This window comes from Scardinius erythrophthalmus, assembly GCF_964197995.2.
Source record: "Scardinius erythrophthalmus genome assembly, chromosome: 10".
NCBI lineage: Eukaryota > Metazoa > Chordata > Actinopteri > Cypriniformes > Leuciscidae > Scardinius > Scardinius erythrophthalmus.
This window is the reverse complement of record NC_138230.1, coordinates 39,691,328-39,712,005: the sequence shown is the minus strand read 5'-3', so window position 1 is coordinate 39,712,005 and position 20,678 is coordinate 39,691,328. Positions and strand designations below refer to the sequence as shown.

General features: G+C 38.6%; 1 protein-coding gene across 9 annotated transcripts in view; it reads left to right on the top strand.

Annotated features, from left to right (window-relative positions):
- Positions 1–20,678, top strand: part of adgrb2 (adhesion G protein-coupled receptor B2) — a 306,144-nt gene that overhangs the window by 34,495 nt on the left and 250,971 nt on the right. The window contains exon 2 of one of the 9 annotated variants that reach the window (XM_081376685.1): positions 3,401–3,433. The exons of the other annotated variants lie outside the window; for them this stretch is intronic. The gene's annotated coding sequence lies outside the window, so the exon portion shown is untranslated. The remainder of the gene's footprint in view (positions 1–3,400; positions 3,434–20,678) is intronic. 9 annotated transcript variants of the gene reach the window in all.

Genomic DNA, 20,678 nt, shown 5'->3' with positions numbered 1-20,678 from the left:
TGCGATATTTTGGCTGTCGTGGACGGTCATTATAATAATGCCAATGAGGGGCGCATTGATTGGTGGCAGGAAGGAGGGGGGTTGAGACCGCAGGTAACGCTTTACATATCATTCCAAAATGACATCATGGCGCAAGTTGTGAATGAACCGAATACTATACTGACTTCCCGGCCAGTGTATAAGTATGAGGCGCCGTTTAGGGCTTAAATCAAACTTCATTCACGCACACATATGAAACACGCTTGCATACATATATAGGCTACTAAGTAGTCAGTCACACATACATGTATGTGAACTCTCCACACACATACTCATATGAGACGCGAGCACACACACACACACACACAAACTCGCGCACATACTCATATGAGACGCGAGCACACACACACACAAACTAGACGGCGCCTCATATATAAGCGTTAGGCAATCAATAAACAATAGCCGAATTCATGATGATCTCAGTCATTTGTTGTTTGCAAAGTAACGTTAGCAGCCATTCCCCATGTTTACCTCGAAGCTAATACTCCCGCTAGCATACAATAGCCGCATTAGCAGTTAGCTGCTGTTTGTTACACACAGTAGAGCAATAAAAACACAGTTTTACCGTTTCAATTGCAGGCAAGTGTCTGTTTGTTGAAAATGGCCCCTTTTTCCCGAGCTTCGATGCCAACTTCGCCTGATATTGCCTCAAATTCGTGAAGGATTCCGGCGTAAAATGTTTAGTTAGCACAGACACATAACGTTAAGCCAGTGGGAAGGGTTGTAGGAACCGCGTCATTAAAAATGAATTTAATCCAGTGGTCCCTGACAGCTTGGTCCGTTCTTGGGAGAGAAAACACATTTACATGTTGATTCTGGCAGTCAACAACAGAGCAACTCACGTGTGCACTACGTTTCTGCATCTTTCGCGACTGAATATGAGGGGAGGAGGGGCGCCAGGGCGCGCTTCCTGCGGCAGGTCTGCGGTGTCCATATATGGTATATCCTGCCCCGTCATGACGTCAAGTCGGGGCTGAAATCAAAATCTTGTATTTGAGTGCGCGTGCACGCGCGCTGGTTTATGAACCCTGGGGTAAACAAACGCTTCACTTTTAAATATCGGCTTCCCGGCCAGTGTATAATCGTTAGGCAATCATAACATACATTGATTCTCGTGGAAAAGTGAAAATTGCAGGTCATGACTCCTTTAATAAGAAAGTCAGCAGGCTTAATTTTGATTTAATGTTGTCTCATGGTTAATGCAAGTCTAGGATCTTACAAATTCTTATAAAATCGTATAAAATTGTTTGCCCGTGTATGTAATCTGATAGATTTAACTTATGTTTGTGTTTATGTCTTTTGCCTATCAGTGCTGACAGTGGTTTTGTGGCATCCTAAACCGCTCTCACTGGTGTGTGTACGTGTGTGTGTGTTTTTATGTGTCATGAAACCGTCAGTGGACTCTGCAGTTAAACACCCTGCTGCAGAGGCAGAGTAGAGAGGAGATGGACTAATGCAACGCTAGCGCCATCGATTATGACACGGAAGTGCTCTCTGGGGTAGCAATGGTCAGGCTATTTGTTTGACAGGAGAAGACTGCAGTGAAGTCAATTATAGCGAGTGTTTCGCCTGCCTAGAGAGTCCGGGCAGCTGCTGAAGCTGATCTGTGAGGGAACGAGGGAACGTCCACCTCTCTCTGACCTCTTGACCTCCCACGGGCCCAGCAGTGGGCCACTGACTGTCAGAGTCAGCAATTGGACGAGCTCCCTAGTCCCTACATTCCAGGTCAAACCCCAGGTCAACATGAAGGCGGATCTGTCTTTTAAAGGGACCCGTGCCCTGACAGCTCATTGATGGAATGTATTTGTCATGATACCAAAGTGTTTAATTGCATTTTCAGTGTGTTCCACTTTAAGATCTCTTGAGCTCACAAATGTAGCCTTGACTTTATTTCAGTTCGCTGCTGCCGAAAATCACTGCGGAGTCAAGTGCGCTTGGTGACTTGTGCTTTTAGAAAATAAATATCACCCCAAACCCTTAATGACATGTTTCTTGAGAGGAAAATCTGTGATTTTTGCATAATCATTATCATTTTAGAAGTGGTTTGTTTAAAGGTTATTGAGAGAAAAATTATCCCTGAGATAACTTATCTAAGTGCAGAGAACAAAATAGGTCATTAGAGAGAACATTACCAGTTATTTTTGTGGATTTTAAATGACACATGTGTCTCTCAGTGATTGCCTAGTGTGTGTCCATACTGTATGCAGGTAAACTATTTTGAATGTAGAACATGTGATCTTTTCAGGTAATTTCCACTATCAGTTGCTCCTGCTCATTCTCATCTGCTTTATCTTAAAGTTGTTGTTTTTTACCCATTGCAACCAAGTAAAAATTGAGCTATTAAAGTGAGGCTGACATTTTAAAAATATTTTTTGTTCCCCACTTATCTGTTTTTTTCTTCCTTTGTATCTGTTTGTTTTATGCATTTATCTATCATCCCTGAAAGCAAGGAAGCATTACAACAATCCGTGGTTCTTTCTGAGGCTGTATTTATTGGTTTTCTCAGGCTGCTGGTATAGCACCTCACAATGAGGGTATAGCTAAACAGAGAGTGTGGAAGCTGATTTCTTGTCAGCTGTTTGGCTTTGAATTAAAAGCATTTACTCTATGTGTGTCCAGTTTCCACAGCTTGCTCCTGTACTTTCCCTCTCCAGCTCTTAATCAATTGCTGTACTCCCAATGTGTGCTTGCTGTGCAGTTGGAGGTTTGACCCAGGCATATATGAGCCTCCTTATGGTTTATCTTGATCGATTCACATTTTACTGGTATTTTTAGTGTTTAGATCAAGCTTTTTGTCCAGTACATATGTGTCCTCTTGACTAGTAAACAAAACACTATTATAGTTTTTATTGACTCATTCCCTACAAGCATTTTTTTTTTTTTTTTTTTTGCCAACTAGTACCATCATTTTGATAATTTTCACAAAACTTTCATGGATCCCGGAATATTTTGTTTTATGAATATCTGAACATATACCCTACCAGATAACAGTGAAAACATGGATTGCCGGAAAATTCAGTCAATGCCTTTTAAAGCGTTGCGTCATAAATTATGGAAAATTCCATCAATGTAATGGAAAAAGATATTTTGAATTCACTTTTATTTTATTTTGCCAATTTCATTTTATTTTGTATACTTTTTGTAATTTTGTTATATATATATATATATATATATGCATTATTTAATTCTATAAATTTTAATTCCTGTGTAACAAAAAATATATATTTTAGAATGTTATAAGTGTTTTATACAGTGGAAGTAAAGGGGACCAATACAACATTGGACCCCTTTGACTTGCATTGTATAGGAGGAAAAAAAAAGACATTTTTCAAAATGCTGCATATTCTTTTCTGTTCCACAGAAGAAAGTCATACAGATTTGCAATGACATGAGGGTAAGTAAATGATGTCTGCATTTTCATTTTTTTAATTTAAAATGCCTTTAAACCCAGCCACAAATGAAAACTTTTCATGTTTTTAGACTTAAAGGGACTCTTTAAGTATTTTTTTTGTACAATTTAGCTGAATTCAGTCCCTAAGTATAGAACACACGCATCGTCTAACATCTCCAGAGTGTGTAAGAAGAGCTACAAAGACATGAAAATGCACACACAGGACAAAATGAACCTATTACTATCGTATTTAAATTAATTAATTTAATCTCCACAAATGCGCATTAAGTTCTTAATGTCATTGCTAATTATCACACTGTTTACGCCCAGGGGCTTCAGAGAGATAGAGAGAGCTGACACAGATCTTGCACAACTCCTTTTCAATTGTTTTTGTCACTTCTCAGGTGAGAATCTAGCATCTTGCGTTTTAACGATGGCCCGCAGACAAAGGCTCTATTATTGGAAAATAACCCAGGACCACCATATTAAATCCTAGCCTGTCCCTGTCACTCGTAGTACAAGGGTACACTATACACGCGCCTCCAGTAATATCCAATTTAAATGCTTGCAGGTGGCACGGCAAATGGGCACCCATTTCCATTCACTTATTTGTTGCCCAAAGAGGCCACTGTTTTCATAGCCCGAACATGTTCTGAGGGAAGGAGAAATATTGAGATTCTGTTTCTCCAATGTCGCTTTTGTCATAACAGACTTGTGAAATGCGTGGCAGACATAATTATCAGCGCTCGCTGGATTAACCGGCCACCTGTGAAAGGGTTCGGACCTCAATGGTGAGCATTATGTCTGAAGAGCTCTTTGTATGTGTGAATGAGTCAGGGACAGGGCCGCATCAATACGATCCTTGCAAAATGGTGGGACGCCACCCCTCAAAGGCTCCCCCTGCTTTATCTTCTGTCTAGATCGGTGCACACTTATGGATTGAAGTACTGCTATAAATTCAACCAGAGGTCACTTGCGTGCCTTTCGTCTTTGTATCCATCTTTCGCTCGTTCTTTTTCTTGATGGATCACCCTTGTTGTTGGCTCTCAAGCAACCTTGAACATATGAGCGGTTTTGTTTCAATATAAGATGACTTTTCTTTACTGTTGGGAATTGAAAATTATTTTTTTTTCATGTTCGCACGCACTACTTCTGCATCAACCTTTACCCAAAGTGCCATTGTTTCCCACTGTTGTTAATGTACTTTTATGCAATACTTTTCTGAGGTATAATTTGATAATGCAGATTGTGCTTGACCATTTCTATGTATTCATATATGTGACCCTGGACCACAAAACCAGTCTTATGTGTATTTTTTCTAAAATTGAGATTTATACATCATCTGAAAGCTGAATACACAATCTTTCCATTGATGTATGGTTTATTAGGATAGGACAATATTTGTCTGAGAAACAACTATTTGAAAATCTGGAATCTGAGGGTGCAGAAAAATCGGAATATTGAGAAAATCGCTTTTAAAGTTGTCCATTTCTATTGGTGATAGTGCTGCATCCATTCACAAAAATAATTGTTTTATATATTTAAGGTGGGAAATTTACAAAATATCTTCATGGAACATGATCTTTACTTAATATCCTAATGATTTTTGACATAAAAGAAAAAACTATAATTTTGACCCATACAATGTTTTGTTGGCTATTGCCACAAATATACCCGTGCAACATAAGACTGGTTTTGTGATCCAGGGTCACATATTGGGATTGGCGATCTTAAAATATTCTTCTGAATTCAACGCATGTTAAGATTAATTGACAGCATTTGTGGCATAATGTTACAACAATATTTCCTGGTGGGTTTCATTTTTTTGTTCACTATTATACTGTCCATGTCTCCAAATTGTACTGAGGCGCTATGATTTATCTTTGTTTCTGGGAACCGCTTCATGGTTGGCAAAGTTTTTGAAGAAACTAAAAAATACTGAATAAAACATGTTTTTTTTTTGTGAATGTTCAAGTGCACTTCACCTTAAACTTCAGCTAAAGTGTCTTTGTTTCCTATAGAGGTGCAGGGACTTTTATTCAGTACTTTTCTGGGGTATAATTTGATAAGCCAATTGAAAATTGGCTTAATTTGATGCAAGTCCTCATGTCTTTTATGTCTCAACTCAGCAAGTACCGTATCTTTGTCAAAGAGATCTAATTAAGCCTGGAGTGCCGGCTTCGGTGGAGGTGCTGCTCAGGTTATTCAACCTCGTGGTGACACCTCGAGAAGAGCTATGAATGTCACACACACACACACACACACACACACACACACACACACACAAGGAGCCTATGAAAGATGAGCATGTTCTCCAGTCAAACCCTGCTGTTTTGGCTTGCTGTGAACAGCCGGAGCTGCCGTAACCTCCTGAGCTGGAAGTCAGCCAATCAGGAGTGATGAACTGTGTGAATGTCAAGGAAAGCTTTTTGATAATAAAGAGTTCACAAAGACGTCTCAGTGTGGGTCTGAGCTGAGTCTGTGTTTTCATTCGCACCTCTGCAGTTTCATGAGTTTCTTTCCTAGCGAGTTCAACCCTTTGCTGTTCTTAACTGATGAAGGGTCAAGAATCATCATTTCGTTTTTCTGCCTCAATATCCATGAGCCTGGGTGTTCTGGAGTCTCTTTACGGGGTGCTAGTCTAGAAGAGTTGTTGTGCAAGTGAGTCAGAAGGGCTGCTTTGTTGTGGTTGAGCTATACCAGATTGTGTTGTATACCAGATTGGGTTATATACCTCTGTTTAATCTTTATGAATTAACAAGGGACCTTTTTTTCTTTCTTTCACAAAGCTCAGGAATGCATGCATCCAATCACTTGCATGCATTGGGATTTTCAGCCACTCTTTTTCTGCCAGTCTGTGTTAGCAAACATCTGTCAGTCCACAACAGCATGCAAAGCTTGAAGAACAAAGAAAATATTAGCATCAAAAGCCCATGGTGTCCAGACCTACGAGCGACAGCAGAAGGATTATAAGGCTGTCAGAATAAGATGGAAGACTCTTGACAGGCTTTTCTTTGCTTTTAACACATTCAGGAAACATCTAAGACTGAGAAAGAGACATTGGAGTGAAGAAAAGATCTCAATGTGATTTTAATTTATATATATATAATGCACATGCACATATATATATATATATATATATATATTTTTTTTTATTCGGGGTAACTGTAACTGTATCCATTTTCTAACTGTAGAAATTATGGGAAACTCCCGAAGTAGTGGTTTTGACACAATATTAGTCCATTATTGACCAATGTTACTCTGGTAAGTTCCAGATCAATACAGGTCTGCAACGTATGCCAAAGATCCTGAATGAACGACAAACTAACCTTGTATTTGGATAAAAGGATCTGCTAAATTAATAAATGTAATGGAATTAATTTGACTCAAAATTGCCATTATAAAATTGGAATGTAATCATTGTAAAAGTATGAAATGGGAGGAAAAATTGTCAACTCTACATTCGCAGACAATATGTGGAGGAACTCAAAATATTTGCGAGAACGTGCAAACGCATTGACCTATAATTTTTTTTCTCCCATCTCATTATTTTTTCCATCACCATCTCCCTGTAGAGGCTGCGTACATTGCAGACTTAAAACATAGAGTATTAATTGTGAGTATATAATTATGCAGCTTCAGTGTGATTAGTCACATGACATTTACAGCTCAGGTGTTTGGCTCAAAAAGTGAGCAAAGATGGCAGTTTTGAAATCTTTTTTTTTAACAACTGCTGTTAAGAATGGAAAATCCAATTCATAGCTTTTTCCAAGTATTAGCACACAAGGTAACTGTCAGGGCACGGCTTTAGCATGGTACTGAACATTGCAAAGTAGTACACAATCTTTTCGGGTGTGTTTAATGCTGTGTTTACTCTGATACTGTTCATATCTCTAGATGATCCTGAGGCGTGATGCATCATATTTGTTCATATGGTAACTGTCTCATGGTCGATGAAGTTTGAGAGCACTCACTCGATGTCTCTTGTCATGATTTATGGGTGAGAGTTTCATGATACGTTTTCAGTGGTTGCTTTTGGAAAGGCTCTGAGTGATCTGACATCAATTATTCTGCTCTGAGGTCAGCCTCTCAAGCACTGCACGTGTTTCTGATGTGGAGCTTGAACTGTGACAAGTCTTGCATATCTCCTCGACCATGACAACTTATGATGACCCGTGGCCCTGGCGAGGTGACCCGTGGAGTGATGAGAGGGGAGGGAAACATCTTTCTGCAGGATGTCAGTGTAGGAGAGATGGAAGGGGGCAGAGGGCGTTGCATCTGCTCTCACTACATTCATGTAGGTCCATCAAGGTGGCCAGAGATGCACATGCCCTTGACAGTAGTAAGCAATGCGTGTTTTCACCATGCATACACAGCCATTTTGGCTTTCGGATGCTTCACTTCACTGTTCTTTTGAACACTGCTGTTTCCACCAGGCTTCCTAACTATCTCAAACTGAAAGAGTACTTTGGTCAACTCACCAGAAAGGTAGACACAGCAGTATGTTGTTTTCTAATATACCCAGTTTGGCCAAACTTTAAGCTTTAATGAACTGTTTCCTGTGCACTTCAAATGAAGAATACTATATTGCTAAAGAAAAATTGCAAACTTTCAACATCAAACTTTTTGGAACAAATACAGAAAGTTTGCAAACTTTTAGGAGAATCTGTGCTTTCTCCCATTTTCTTCTCGAGTCTATCCCAGTTTTTTTTTTTTCCTCCCTCACCATGTCTGTGGGTCTTCTCATTTGAATGCTGCTGAGCTGTAGTCTGGATGATGCTGCAGCCATTGATCTGATCTCCTCGTCTCCTACAGCAGATCAAATATACAACACATACCTGCAGCGTCAGCAGCACCCAGAACCACAGCACACTGTCAGACAAAGAGAGAGAGAGAGGAAGGTGCCAGGCTGTTTGGAGAAGAAATGAATGAACCAACAAAGCAATATAAATAATTACTTCTACAACAGATCAAATACGCATGGCAGCAAGGTGGACCACTACTGGATATAGTGCATTCTGAGATGGGAAATTTCATTCTGACTCATACTTTCGCTGTGTCCTAAACTAAAGGAAGCTGCTTTGCTGCCTCACTGCCCAGTCACTAAATAGGCTGTGTTTTGTGTATGAAGGCACCTCCTAAGGTTTCAAACAGGCTTCAAAGGCACCATAATGTCACATCTAATGATCTAAAACAAATTTCAAGAGAGATTTAGAGAAAAGCAAGCAAATGTTTAATGAGTGCAATGATTACTACTCTGTAGAAATGACTCATAAGCTGAAAAAAATGCCGCGCCGCGGGCCCGGTGTGTTCGCACCAGTTGCACCGCCTTAAGGCCATGAGGAAAACACCTTATAATTCTTCCCGAATAATTTTTTTTGAAAATGTAAAAATGCAGATATGCTTAGCGCTTAACCCAGGGTTATCGTCGTTCTAAACAGCACTTTTTACCCCTGGTAAAGGAACGATCCACACGTTTGGGAACCTCTGGAGCAGGGTTAGCACTGTTTTTGTTAACCCCGCATGTCCAGTTGCCCAGAGTGAAATGATACGTTGTTAGAATGTTACAGCTAGACGCTTATATAAATTCAGCGTTTGAGAGCAAAAATGTGAAATGCTGACAATTTGAGTAAAGAAGAGACCATTTCATTTTTACCTTTTATAGTCCAAGTGTCCATTCAGTTTAAACTCAATGGTACAGTCGGCAATACGAAGATGCACAATGCTAGAACTTATATGTAAACCAGTTTCGTGCTGTGTTCAATGACTCTGACACTGCAAATTTGCAAATAAGAACGTTAACCCAGGGTTTAGGAATGTACAGTTTGAAACGTTGCTCATGAATAACCAGGATTAATTGTTAACCCCGGGTAAATTATGAGCAGTGTGAAACGTTAGCTTATGAATACCCAGGATTAATTGTTATTCCAGGGGAAATTGTGAGCAGTGTGAAACGTTAGCTTATGAATACCCAGGATTAATTGTTAACCCGTGGTAAATTATGAGCTGTGTGAAACGTGAATCAAGATAACCCAGGATTCTGTTTATCCGGGGTTTCGAATGACCCATCGTTTAAAGCCCCAGTATGTGAAACAAGTAGTATGTCTGAATTTATAGTATTCATAAAACAGTAGGTGAAAAGTATAGACCTACTGTACTACTTCCAGCGTGATCCTGAAGTGTGAATTCGATGAATGCGGGAGTGGATTTGTGAATGGAGGTGATGCGACACAACCGACACCGTAGGGTCAAGTGACAATGTAGTACAATGTAGTAAAAAAGTTTCAAACCAAATGTAGTACCTTCAGTATGCGATTTCGGACGCAGCAAATGTCTATGGAAAGTCCCCATGAAACATGGAAACCCAACATGTGTGTGTTTTAACATTTTGGTAGATTTTATTTCTTTCTAGGGTCAGGTAGAGCATAAAGTATCTGTATGTGAGATCTGAAGGTTGTTACTGAAGTTTCTCGGTCATATAATTGCATGCGAGGTGGGCTGAGTGGACTAAGGGTAATAGTCTGTGTCATTAGCTTTCTCTTTTGTCCAGTTACAATAGAAAAAACAGCAGAAAAACCAATAACATTGCAGCGAAGTCCTCTCTAAGGGGTTTTATTTAATTTCTTCTACTCCTCCTCGACCCCTTTAATCTTTTTCTCCTCTCTTCCTCTCTCTCTTGCATACACTTTATTCCATCTTGCCAAATGAAGCACTTTCTCCACTTGCTACTCTAATTTGGAGTTTTAATTTAGTCCTAATGTAAGCAACCTCTCTCTGTTTTGTGCATGGGCTTTTTTTTGTTTCTCTCTCTCATTGACTGAGAGTGCTATTTGGAGGGAGGTTTTGATGATTGAGTGTTGAGGAAAGAATCTCTCTCTCTCTCTCTCTCTCTCTCTCTCTCTCTCTCTCTCTCTCTCTCTCTCTCTCTCTCTCTCTCTCTCTCTCTCTCTCTCTCTCTCTCTCTCTCTCTCTCTCTCTCTCTCTCTCTCTCTCTCTCTCTCTCTCTCTCTCTCTCTCTCTCTCTCTCTCTCTCTCTCTCTCTCTCTCTCTCTCTCTCTCTCTCTCTCTCTCTCTCTCTCGACTCTTACTGGAATGCATCCATTTGTGTGGTCATGCCAATCACAACATAATGACACTAGTGAGACCACACACACATCCCCATGTAGAATTGGTGATTCTTACCTCCATCTGCAATGTTTTGCACATTTGACAGACCTTAAAAGCACTTGTGTTTTAAAATATGCTCCCAGTCATAATAATACTGCAGGATACACCTAACTGATCCTCTATATATATATATACATATATATATAATGTGTTTAGTGTATACACAGGATTAAATAGTTTGGGGTCTGTGATAATGTTTTAATGTTTTTGAACATTAAAACATTGAAGGTGTCAAAAATACTGTAAATCAGATATATTGTGAAATATTATTACAATTTAAAATATCATAAAGTGTTTCTATTTTAATATTTAATTTACCCCTCTGATGTCAAAGCAGAATTTTCAGCATCATTGCTCTTCAGTGTCACATGATCCTTCAGATATGCTAATATAGTGATTTGCTGCTCAAGAAACATTTTTGGTATTATGAATGTTGAAAACAATTGTGCTGCTTAATATTTTGTAATATTTTGTTTTATTTTATTTTTTTATAAAAAATAATGAATGAATTTAATGATTTTTGTTTTTAGTAAATAATCCTGAAAATTGTGGAAGTTCAGAAGAACAGCATTTATTTGAAATATAAATATGTCGTAATGTAAAAATAGTTTTGATCAATTTAATGCATCCTTACCTTACCTGAGAAAAATAAATACAAATACTGACCCTAATTGGTAGGGTATTTTTTTTTTCTTGTTGGTTTTTATCAATATTAATTTACATATCAGCCCCCACAGTAAAATCCCCCATGGACCTCCATTCTTTACATCTCATTCTTTTCTTGCATTCCTCATAAATGTTCTGCATTAACGATATGCGGATGTTTAATCCTGCTCCAAAACTTGGACTTGCCAAACTATTCTGACTTACCCTGGCCTGCCCTTTTTCTAATTGCGTTTTTAGACCCTGTTCTTAAAGATTACATCCCTTGTGACATCTCTTCATGCACACTCATTTGATCAGGGTCCTGTTATGCGCTCTTGCCCATGAAAGGATTGACGCAGTCTCTGCTTCGGCTTGCAAATGAGATTGCAGCATTTAGAGAGCCTAAATTCTCAGGCTGGCCGTGTGGCGGGATATATTCATGGCACTCTCTCGTCAGAATAGATTTCCCTTTAATCTAAAGCTGTCGACACGCTGCACACTGTTCCGTGTGATTGCAGAGACTCTTTTTGTTTCTCTCCTATGGCCCGAGATGGAGATGGGGTCTCAAATGAAGATCTTTCCACCCAGCCTGTCACGATGAGTAGTTGTAGACTCATTACAAGTTGTCAGAGCTGTACTGTAAGGGTGCTTCATCTTGATAGTGTTTGACTACCCTGATAGTGTCTCACCAAGACCTTGCACGGAATCGGCACAATTTGATGCTAAAGAACCATTTTGGAATACACACTCACCGGCCACTCTATTAGGTACACCTTGTTCATACTGGGTTGGACCGCCTTTTGTCTTCAGAACTCCCTTAATTCGTCATGGCATTGATTCAACAAGGTGCTGGAAACATTCCTCAGATATTTTGGTCCATGTTGACATGATAGCACCCCACAGTTGCTGCAGATTTGTCGGCTGCACATCCATGATGCAAATCTCCCGTTCCACCACATCACACAGGTGCTCTTTTGGATTGATATCTGGTGACTGTGGGGGCCATTTGAGTATAATGAACTGTCATGTTCAAGAAACCCTAGTTTGAGATGATTTGATCTGTGTGACATGCTGCATTTTCCTGCTGGAAGTAGGAACCATGCCAAGCCAATTAAATCACCTTTCTTCCCCATTCTGGTGCTCAGTTTGAACTTCAGCAGCCTACAATTCCCACTTCCATACTATATAGTAGACAGAAAACAGTATGTGTGCAAAATAGTATGTCCAAATTCATAGAGAATTTATAAAACAGTAGGCGCAAAGTAACCAGATGATCAACTACTTTCGGCGAGATTCTGAATTGCGCATTCGATGGACACTTACCCATGATGCATAGGCTCCAGCACCCATGGAAAAATGTGAGATATTCTCAATTAACTTTAACCAATAAAAAATCTATTGAGATTTGGGAACCTCTCTGATTGGTGAATCTCGCATGTTGTCCCTGCGGGTCGTAATACACACAAATACCTTGATCTTTAGAGTGGCTATTGGAGTTTCGTTCATTCCGCTCCTAAAATCAGCCAGTAATCAGCCAAAAAAATCAAAGCGTCGAATCAGACTTTTTGTTATTTATGATACTGACCTTTGTTCATTTCATACATCTATGATTCTGTGATGTTTTTAACATGAAATAAAAAGACTGTACGGATGTCTGGGCAGTTTTCATTATAAGTTGCTCATATTTGTGTGTGTTTTATATGGCAGGGTGATTCAAAGTCGGAAAAAAATGAAGAGCATATTTTTTTATTTTCTCCATAAAAATCTTTATGTACAGTTAGAATAAACATCTATAGCCTACGCAATGTACTACAAGGGATTCATCAAATATACTTGTGCATCATATGTGTGGATTATTTGGAACAATATGATATGCGTGATATGCGGCCGGCCAATGATAACTCTATTATAAGAACAAGACAAAAGGAAAAACAGACAAAAAACCCAAACACATTATTTACCCAATTTACATCTGCAAGGCGTACGTTACTTATTTTTTCTTTGTGTTGACGTCAATCTTGATGACTTGAGACTTGGTAAAGTATTTGCATTAGGGATTTTCATATTGCAGCATCCTTAATTTGGAGTCTGTGTTTTTCTTTGTGAGACACGAAAAACATCTCTGTTACTGATGTAACCCTCATTCCCTGAAATAGGGAACAGAGACTTTACTTCGATTACTGAAGTATTGGGGTCTCACTTGGGAGTCCAATACGTCAGCATAGACGTAACGTCAAACTTGACTGACTAACTGGGAATGTCTCGGTTACTGATTAACCCTCGTTCCCAAAGGAGGGAACGGACACGTTACGTCTATACTGATGTATTGGACTCCAAAGTAATTCCCCAATATGTCTGTATCGACATAACTTTGAACATGACTGACTGAATGGGAACTTGAATTCTTGAATGGAGGTGAAGCAACGCAACTGACGACATAGTTGCCTACAACCAAATTGTATTCACGCTACAAGCATTCATACTGTATAGAACATACTTTTTTTTTTCGCAAAGTAAGTTTCAAACCAAATGTAATACCTACTATACAGTATGTTATTTCTAAATGTCTAAATGCTTGGAGTTGCTTGCTGCCATGTGATTGGCTGATTAGATATTTGCGTTAACGAGCAGTTTAACAGGTTTACCTAAAAAAGTGGCATGCGACTGAAATGCAATAAGATTCTAAACATCAGTTCTTAGTGTCATGAAATTAAATTCCAATTATGCAGGAAATGCTCGATTGATGTTCTATGCTTGCCATAAATGTGCAGCAGGAATGTGTTGCTGGCCCTGGAAAAAAGCATCTGATGAATCCTGGTGTGTAGCTGAGATTAATTGGGTCATTGGAGAGCTTGTGTTGGAGCTGAAGTTAGGGCCACCTCCGAGCGTTTAAAGAGAAGCCCATCGTTTCAGAGTCGAGCAGAGGGGATGTATTACAGGGCTGCTAACAAACGCAGCGAGCGAAAATGGGTGCGGAGGAGAGACTCCTACTAATAAATATTCACACTTTTGCTGAGGGGAGATGGAGACCTCTTTTTTCCCTGCTCTCCAGCTGCTCTATTAGGCCTCTGCTAAGAGGGAACTTTGTCTCAGTGCACGTTTGGAGTTAACAGATGGTGACATTTCAGCCCTCGCCCAGTGTGAAAAAAGGTTCGAGGGCATGGGGTTGGCACACGGATACTGACACAAGGTTCATGTGGGGTCAGACACGCAGGTATGACCTACCGCAGATGGAGACAGATGGATGAAGAGCCTCACAAATGGTTTCCATCACATTTGTTGAAATATTTTTTTTTTAATGATCCATGGAATTTAAAAGATATGTAAGGATATACTAACCTATACCAAAGTGATGGTTTTTACTTGTTTTTTCTTAAGGCCCGTTCACACCAAGAACGATAGCTATAAAGATAACTATATTAGCATCCACACCAGCGGACGATATCATTCTGTTTATTATAAGCGCGCGCTTGTCTGCCACTTTAAATGCGCAAGCTTGTTACAGCAGGATGGATTCTGATTGGCTGTCAATGTTTTTGTCGTTCATCAGCTGGATGAAATCGCTCTGAAATTGATTCCACCTATATCGTTTCTCTTTGGTGTTATCTTTATAGTTGTGTTGTGAACTCTGCTGTTCTTTAATATTGAGAAAGATTTCTAGAATCTTTATCATTAACTTTATACAGTAGTTATCTGTGAACAGGCCTTTAGCCTCTTATGTGGAGAGAATTACAGGAATAGGATAAATTGGAATTGCTTTTATGCTTTTTTTTTATTTTCATTTGTTATGTTATACATATATATATGTATTATATGTATTGTTATTCATATATATAAAACAAATGAAAAAAATATATATTTATAAAAAACAAATGAAAAAAATATATATATTTATAAAAAACAAATGAATATATTTTTATTTAGTTTTATTTGTATTGTTTTGTTTTATATATAAATGTTTTATTTCATTTTTATCTAATTTAGTTTGTATTTCATTTTTTTTTTTTCAGAATTACACTTGTCTGCGTTTATCCCACACAACCTTCATACAATTAATTACCTTTTTTTATGTAAAACAAATCTTTAAAGTCTGATCACAGAAAATGCTCAAATGGCTGTGTAGTTGGAGAGTCGGGTATAATCCTCACTTTAAGTTTTAATTCAATGGGTTTCATCATGTACGCAACATTACGTACGCCCATTATAATAATAACTACTTAGATCCCAGTCCTGTTTGAATGAGTACATGAAACGTCCTGTGTTAATTTTTTTTTACTCCATCGTGATTTGGAGAAGTAATCCTGTCTGAATAGTGCTTTTGATATAAGTCTCAGACTTTGCAGGTGTCACTTGGTTAATGGCAGCGTTATGGCAGAGTCTGGCTGATGAGAGCGGAGCCGACAAGTGAGAACAGCCTCACAGTCGACAGATTAGAGGAGCTCTAAAGGCCTGTTTCAGGATCCATTTGAATTATTGATGTGCCAAATCCTTTCTGCATGTGCTTCAAATGTAGGCTTTTGTGTGTGCCAGTGTGTTTCTACCCAGATATTGGTATGTTGTACTCTATGCATTAAGGCTTGTTGGTTTGATGGTATATACCACGTGACTTTAGAAATGCATGAATCTGTTTTTCTATGTTCTAGATATTTTTGTGAAGCTGCCACTAGGCAGGACTGCCTTACATTATTCACATATGAGAGCGATGAAGAAAATGATGCAACAATACAGAGTGGGGCATGTCGAGGGAGATGAGGAAAGAGAAGAGAAGAACAGTTTATTATTATTGTTATTAAAGTTATATGTTTTGATTTTTGGTGTTTACAGTTGCCAAGCAACAACTTACTGCATTGATATGGGGAAAAGTAGGAACTATCCATTTTATAACAGTATTTGCTTCCTCCTTTCTTAAATATGTTATAGTGTTACATAATGTGAAGCTGTTTTGCACTTATGCAGTATTTATTTGTGAATAACTTTATTTTTTGGTTTGCATCCATCAAGCAGTGTCGCTAAGTAAAACTAAAACTGAAAACATTAAAAAGAGTTCATTAACTGAAATAAAGATAGAACAACATGTAAATATTAGATGAAAAACTTGAATTAAAAATTGCCTGGGAAACTAACTGAAATAAAATAAGTTTAGGTTGACGTTTAAACAAAACAAACAAAAAAAAGAAAATAGAGCTACATAGTGTGTGTGTGTGTGTGTGTGTGTGTGTGTGTGTGTGTGTGTGTGTGTGTGTGTGTGTGTGTGTGTGTGTGTGTGTGTGTGTGTGTGTGTAATAATTGTATACATTATAAATGTATAAATATTTCTTATGAATGTAAAAATTATAGAATTGTTTAACAAAATATATAATATATTTTTTTTCACTGTGATATAAAATAACTACTTTCATAACAGTTTGGTCATACTGATGACTCATTCTGATGCTCGTCCTTGTGTAAAACTGTAGTTTCATGGTGTCTCTGCGTTCCTAAATGAAGAAGAAAACCTTGTTCCTATTTTTCCGGTGTCCTGCCGCACGAACAGGGCACCACGCATCAATAATTTATGAAAGGGTTGAGGGTTTGCACGCTGTGACTGCTGTTTGAGCTCCCGCTGTCTTGCAGAGAAATCACACACAACATGTCACTGGTTTGTTCTCCTACCTTAAATAAACATCACTCTCAAAGCTTATGAATTTATCACGATGCCCCAAAGGCAAGGAAATGTACCTTTTAGCAAACACCACACAATGGCCATGCACACACAGACAAGGCCTTGACAAGAAGAATGTGCCTAGATTGCTTATTGGAAGGAAAATATATTTTATCTTAGGGTCGTGGTGATATAATCATGTATCGTATAGCCATTCCTTCAATTGTTATTTGTATGCATTCATATCTCAGCCACTTTTCCATGAAGCTCCTGGCTGGATAAAAATGAAGCAAACCACACAAGAGAGACTTCACAGATTCAGACACACTGATTTTTCAATCACAGTCCAGTTACGATATCGTGATGGCATTTAATGAATTTAAGTTAATATACTTTATTGTCCTATTTCCGGATAATTTGTCTTGAACTTAACATGGCCAGAAAACAACTTTGGAATTGCATAACAAAATACATACCAACAGAGAGAGTTGTAAGCAACACGTAAATATATTAAAAACCTACAGTATACCAATCGAAATCTCAGATTTCAATTATCTATTCAATAATTGTGTTGGCACAAAATAGTTTTTGAAAATCCTAAATCGTCTCCCGGGTAGCATGTTAAAATTCTCATGTAAAATGTGTCATCAACAAATTTTTTCCCCATACAACTCTTTTCTTCTCCCACTCTATAATTTTTCGAGCCGTATTTATTAGTCATGCAAGTTTCGATTTTGATTGTACAGTCAGGTGTCCATGCTGTAATACCGTATCTTATCAAACTCTCAAAAACAGACTGATAAAACAGAAACAAAATCTTCTGGTTTACCCCAAATACTTCTAACCTTCACAAAAAAAAGTGAAGCCTCTTGCAGTCTAGAACTCAGACTGTTGATGTGAGAAGACCAACGTAATTTTTTTTATACATAAACACCCACATATTTATACGAATATGTATCATCATTTGTACGTTATGCTTGTGTAGTTGGCGATACTTAGCCCTACTCAGATCATTGTCATGTTACTTTGCAGCTTGTTTTTATCGGTCACCAGAATCCTTTAAAGTCATGTGTGAATAATGTTTCATTGAAGCTGCTCTCTGTGTTTCTGTGTAGAGCATTTGTTCTGTGTTCAGGAATGCTCTTTAAGGGTCTCTGGAGAAACCTGTTGGGCGAAAACAACTGCAAAAAGCCCTCAAAAGCCCTCAGCCCTCAAACTCAACTGATATAAAACTCTCAGTGATGTTGCCATGGTTACTACTTCTCTCATGTCTAATTTTATATTTTTCCCATCTTGCTCCATTTATTTATTTATTTATCTAACTTCGCCTTTCACTCACTTGTTACTGTAAATGCTGTCTGGAAAGTTTGTTTGCTTTTTATTTGAAGATGTCTTATTTTTCTCAAGTACGCTGTATTGCATTGAGTGGAAAACATTGTCTGTGTGAATGTTTTATTTCTGTAATATAACATTTCCAAGTAAAAATGATATTCAAAGCAAAAAAGTTGGAGAGGATTTGATTTTATCTATCGGGAATTGAGGGTTTGTGGAAAGTGTGCACTGAAGTAGAGTCAGCCCTTAAACCCGCCTAAGCTGGTTTGCTGGTCTTTGATGGTCTCCCAGCCATGGTTTTGGAGGAGTTTGGGGTCTGATTGTTAGGCTGGGAGAACATCAGAAAACCAGCGTTGATGGGCTTGGAGACCAATTTAAACCATCTAAGACCAGCAAACCATCTTCAGCTGGAAACAAAACTTGCTATTTTGAGAACTTGGGCATGCTTTCCTGTACAGATAGCTCAAAAAGTTGACCATTACGTTATGGGTTCAGTTCCGAGGGAATGCATGAACTGATTATTATTATTATTGTATTTTAAATGTAAATGCATAGACTGTAAAAAAAGATAAAGTGTCTCCACTTTCTTCCACTGTAGTAAAATTAAGCCAAAATGCTCCAGAACTGGCTGTTGACATCTCGTGCCAATGATGTCATTTGGACATTGTGTAATTGGATTTTTTAAGTTTGAGTCACGTCCCATTCGATTACTTGGATAGGGTGGGCTTCATGACCTATACTGCAGCCACCAATGTTTTGACTTTATTTTATTAGGACTTGTGTGCCACACTTGGCCCAATGCCATGCAAGTCTCTTTGGGTTAGGCCTGTCACAATAACGATTATCTTGGTCAAAATAATTGGTTTTTAGCCAATCATACTAAACATATGAGTGTATGGAGGTAGAGATAGAGAGTTTGAATCCATAACTGCAATAAAGCATTAAAAAGGGAGACAAACAAGCATGAAACACTCACAATAAAATCAGAAACATGCATTCAAGAACTTTTTTGATTTTATATGACTTTAAGTATGAGCTTTTTTTTGTTAACGTTAACGTTTATTCACTGTTAACGTTTACAGTATCTACTGCCATCCTTAAGAGAGATCACAAAAGGCTTATCGTGCCGATAACTTCCTGCCGTGTTGCAGGCCATTGATCGGTTATCAGCCAGTCTCAATCAATTCAGCCCGATGTGGATATTCATATCAGAAGATGCCACACGGCGCGGCAAGATAATGCATCACCCACATGCCATTTTCAGCCGTTTTTTGTGTGATGCATCATGATAATTCCATTGAAGTGGTGTCTTTTTCTCTCCTGTCATTTAGGCGGCAATTGGTGACCTTCAAGGCTTAACGCGTACCCTGTCTTTCCCACCGTTGTAATTGCCTCAATATCTCCTTTGTCCCTGGAAAATTAAACCCTGTTCTTTCTGCTTTTGCTGCTTATTAGCCCCCTGCAGTGTGGATGAATAAATCAATGACTAAAGCAGGGCAGGTCTAATGGGGAGTGTAAGCATGTCAATGAAAGAGAGGTTCGATGTTAGCCAGCCCCTGACCACGGGACGCTCTGCGAGAGGCCTTGGGGGTCTGAGTAAAATAGCCACGGCGCTGCATCCACTCCACAGAAAATGTAATTTAATCTTCCACCATGCGGTCCACATGACCTTGTTGACGAGAGAGAGAGCTGAGCTTCTCTCCTATGGGGTCTTCTTCAGAGAGCTCATGTACTTGTCCTCGGGATCCGGGGTGGACATCGAGGGCTTATCCTAGAGTCACGATGGGGGGGGATTTCTAGTATCTAGTGCACTTTAGAAGTATTAATAGACAATTGGGCAATAGTATTTGTGTTTTTTGAATGTTACTGTACCTTTCATGTTGTGTGCAATAAAGCTGTGTGTGAATGTTAAAGTTCTAAAGACGAATATAGTTATTGTCTCCCAGAAGACTCAATTTCCGTAACATACCAATTTAACAATGCAACAAATGTGTATATTGCCAACCTATGGTCTTCATTGACTGCCTGCAAATAATTTCTATTTCTATTTTATTACACTGTAGTTGTAGAAAGTTGCTGTTTTCTGCACTGCAAAAGCAAATTCTCTTTGTATACACTTCCAAAGGATGAGGATGTGAAGACTCAGATTAATATTACTATAGCGATACCACAGCATAAACTTTAGTTGTGTTTGGAGTGGATGATTTGATCAGTGAAAGCATGAAATGGGTTTGGATATGTGTTTGTAGTTAAGTGTAATGTATTCGAATTTTCAATACTTTGTGTGTTCGCATCATGTAGCTTTGTACTCCTCTGATAGTAGCAAGTGATGATCATGATTGATGATATTTGTGAAAATAATGTGTATCTATTTTTGCTAGTCTCAATAAAATGACATTGGCAATGAGATGACGCTGACTTTGGTAACGTGATGGAAGACTAAAGCAAAAAAAAAGAACACCC